Genomic DNA, 4,157 nt, shown 5'->3' with positions numbered 1-4,157 from the left:
CGAGGAAAGTTGAGTCCAAGGTTTATTGGACCATTCAAAGTTCTTCAGAAGATTGGGAACCAAGATTACAAGCTGGAATTGCCCGAAGAACTCGATGGTATTCATAAGACCTTCCATGTGTGTTATTTGAGGAAATTCACGGGAGATGTTCCCGACATAATTCCAATCTCATAGTTAAGAATGGATGAGAACAAAAGGCTGATCGAGGAGCCTAAGGCAATTGTTGATCGTAAGACTAAGAAGTTACGACGAAAGATGGTCGACTTGGTGCTAGTCCGATGGAAACATTCGAATGGGCCGAATCTCACTTGGGAAACAGAGGATGACATGATGAGCCGCTATCCACATCTGTTTGCTGATGCATTATTCCGGGACGGAATCATCCTAAGGGGGAGAGAATTGTGACGCCCGGGTTTCAGGGCTAAGCATTTTTGTCAATGTAATAGTCTAGGTCAACTCTTGTAACTCTTTTTGAAGTAGTAAAGATGAAATATTTGAGTATTATGTGAATTATGTGTGTTTATGTGTTTATTATTTAATTATAAATGTATAATTAATAAAGAATAAAAATAAGCGTCAAAATTAAAGTGTGAGATAATCCCGATATATCTACATAAAGTTGTAGAATATGTCTCAAGGTTTCCGTGCATATACGGAACGCCGAAATCCGAGTTATAACGAAAAAGTTATGACCCGTCGAAGTTTCGCGACAGAACCGGGACGATACCGGGAAGCGTAGATAGTGAATTTACGATAGAGCGAGATTTAGCCTTAGCGCTCTAAACGAAAGTCATAGAATATGTTAAACTAAGAACATCGATAAAAAGAACGCCCAAATCTGACTTCGTATGAGGAAGTTATGATTTTTCTAAGATTTAGCATAGCAGTGCACAACCCGAAATCTGAATTTTAGATCGGTCGATTTTTAGCCGACGGGATCTAAATGAAAGTTGTAGTACTCGTAAATACCAACGCGTGGATATAAAGAACATCGATAATAGAGCTCGTATGCGAAAGATATGGACGAAGCTTAGTCCCTACTTTTCGAGCGCGGCGAATTCGATACAGTTTTGTAAATCCGAGATAGAATGAGAATTAGCCAAAGAGGTCTAAATGAGAGTTGAAGATCTCATTAATAGGAACTCAACGGTAAAAAGACAGACAAAAATGGAGCTCGTATGCGAAAGTTATGGACGAAGCTTAGTCTCTACTTTTCGAGCGCGGCGAATTTGATACAATTTTGTAAATCCGAGATAGAATGGGAATTAGCCAACGAGGTCTAAATGAAAGTTGAAGATCTCATTAATAGGAACTCAATGGTAAAAAGACAGACAAAAACGGAGCTCGTATGCAAAAGTTACGGACGAAGCTTAGAGACTACTTTACTATAAAACTCCTATAAATACATGAGTGAACTCCTCATATTTTCTTCACACCATAAGCCTCTCTTTCTCTCTCTAACTTCTCTATAACCTCCCTAAACCCCTCCCAAGTCTAGGGAACCTCCCTATCACGAGAAGAAAGCCCCAGAGCGTCCGACGGCTCCGAGAATAAAAGCTTTCGGCTCGGAAACGCTGCTCCAGCGAAGCCCGGTTTTTAATAAAAACCCGCTGTAAGTGAGTTATGCCTATACTATATTTAATATAGCTTTTATTTAATTATAGTAACATTATTAGGACCTTAAAATAATTATTTCGGCTATTAGTATGAGTTATATTGAGTGTTATTTAACGCTTATATAATAGTAATAATAGCTAGACTATTAATTAGTCGCGATTAACGTTAAAACTAAACTCTAGTGGTATTAATACTAGGTTTTGGTCAAGGAAAAAAATTGTTTTAAGAAGTAACGAAGTGCTGTCCGAGTGCCGAGTCACCACCTTACCAGGTGAGTGCATAGTTACTTTCAGCTTACACATAAATATGAAGTATTTTATATAAATTACGTGCTATGTGTGCATATTATCTGAATACTTGCTATCTATGCCGGATGAACATTGTTATACATGTTTTCAATGATTTAAACTGTATATGTATTTTATATCTACGAAAATGTTGGGGTAAAACATGGGTAGATGTAATAGGTGATGTGTGATAAAATGATGAGAGGCCTCGATGTTGATGTTGTTGATTCTGTCATCTAGGGGAGTATGGATGACGACCACAGATTCTTCTAGACAGTCCAGTGGAACACTAGCAGGCTCGCAACCTGTAGGTGTTTGTGAACGATGTGTTCACCGGTGTACTCCATCCCCCACATGGTTGCCTTTAGGACATTTATTGTTAAGGAATCCCCTTAGCAGTAGTGTCCGTCCCGATGATGATCCTTAGGCTAGGTCCCTTATGATAGGTGTTTAGGTACATAAATTGAGGATAACGGGAACGGGTAATCGGGTTATTGTTGATTGATGAAATTAATAAACTTATTTATTGTGAGTTGAAAACCCTATGTGCTCACCAGGCTCCCAAGCCTGACCCACTCAGTTTCTTGTATTACAGGTAGTGGCGCATGAGCATAGGTGTGATGTTTTGGACGAGGGATTACGAATATAGGCCTGTAGATATGAAATAATGTAGTAAGGCTTATATTGTACTGTTTATGCTTTTGATCTGTACGAACATGACATCACAAGTCTTTTAATGAAATACATTTCTATGGAAATGCTTTTGATAAATCTTTATCATATTTTGTTTTGGGACGAATTCCGCAACACTTTCATTTAAAATGTAACTCTGATTTTTAAACAAAGCATAAACAAACCGGTCTTTTCTGGCCGTGATTTTGGGGATGTCACACATGAACTCCTCGACAGCAATCACTTCGATATATATATATATATATATATATATATATATATATATATATATATATATAAGTATTCGATGCGTTTTATCTTCATTTCTTCTTCTCTTGGTCGTAAACAACCCATTCTCTCTCAAGTATCATCCTCAAGAACACCATCTTTCACTCTTAAACACCCTTTTTCCTTGCTAATCCTTAGAAGCTTACTAGCATCTTCAAACACTTGCCAAAACACAAAGATCTTCAAGTGTTCTTCAGTTGGGCCGTGAACCATTCAAGTTGGGCCGTGAACCATTCATCAAATTGGGTCGTGAACACCTCAAGCCCAGCCGTGAACACCCTTTCAGTCTCCTAACTTGCTTCTAGCACTCATTTGGTGAGTTATTCTTGCATCCTAGGTTGTTTCCCAATCGCCTTTGTAGTTAGATTCACTAATGTCATGCCTGTATGTATCATTATATGTCATTTAGGACTTGTTTGTTCCTCGAGACTTCAGCCTTACTCAAATCTTCAATTGAATCACCCACATAAAGTGAGTTCATACCCCCATATCTTTTTTCCAACTTTTTAATGTTTTTAAGGGGGGGGGGGGGGGGGAATACAAGTATAACACAAGAAATGTTGTGTTATAAATTATAAATTGCTTATTATGTCTTTGTACCAATAAACTTTATTTAGAGCATGAAACTTTGATTAGAACATAGTAATGAGCTTATAAACTTTAATAAGTTTAGCTTAAGGAACAAAAGGATCTTTTTATAAACTTATCTGTTAATTATAAAAAGAGTTTTCCGCATTATTACTTGCAAAGTCGTTAATCTAGCTTGTGATACACGTCTTCGTTACTTAGCTAAGTACAACGAAAGTCTACCCTTACGACTAGAGTCTCCTCGAGGGAGAGCATAAGTTTGTGTATAGATCTATATGAGATTGACAATCACGCACCTCGCTGTTAGCTACAGCCAGACCGGCAAGTCTGCGGGTGACAAATGTCATATTCTTTTTGATGTCTACAATACGTCGTGGTTAACCGGTCCAATTAGTATGGTCGTAAAACTGACAATAGATAACAATAATATATTTACGTAGTAATATACTTTTCATGAACGAATCTCAAAGGATACTAACTATGTGATTACCCAATGTATACTTTAGCGTTAGATAAAACTGAAGTCCGATAGATAGTGGAATGTGTGCTTTCCGCCTTACTTCCTGTTACTTGTTTAGTTGTGGGCTTAGGGCAGATTCACCTATTCAATTGTCTGTTCGATCTCGGTTATATACAACTCGTATGTATTAGGTAATCATAGGATGGTAGTATCGTTGTATCAGGTATCCAGAACAACCAAGTCTT

Source organism: Lactuca sativa, chromosome 5 (genome assembly GCF_002870075.4).
Source record: "Lactuca sativa cultivar Salinas chromosome 5, Lsat_Salinas_v11, whole genome shotgun sequence".
Classification (NCBI taxonomy): Eukaryota; Viridiplantae; Streptophyta; class Magnoliopsida; order Asterales; family Asteraceae; genus Lactuca; species Lactuca sativa.
The sequence above is the reverse complement of the archived record's forward strand: the minus strand, read 5'-3'. Positions refer to the sequence as shown.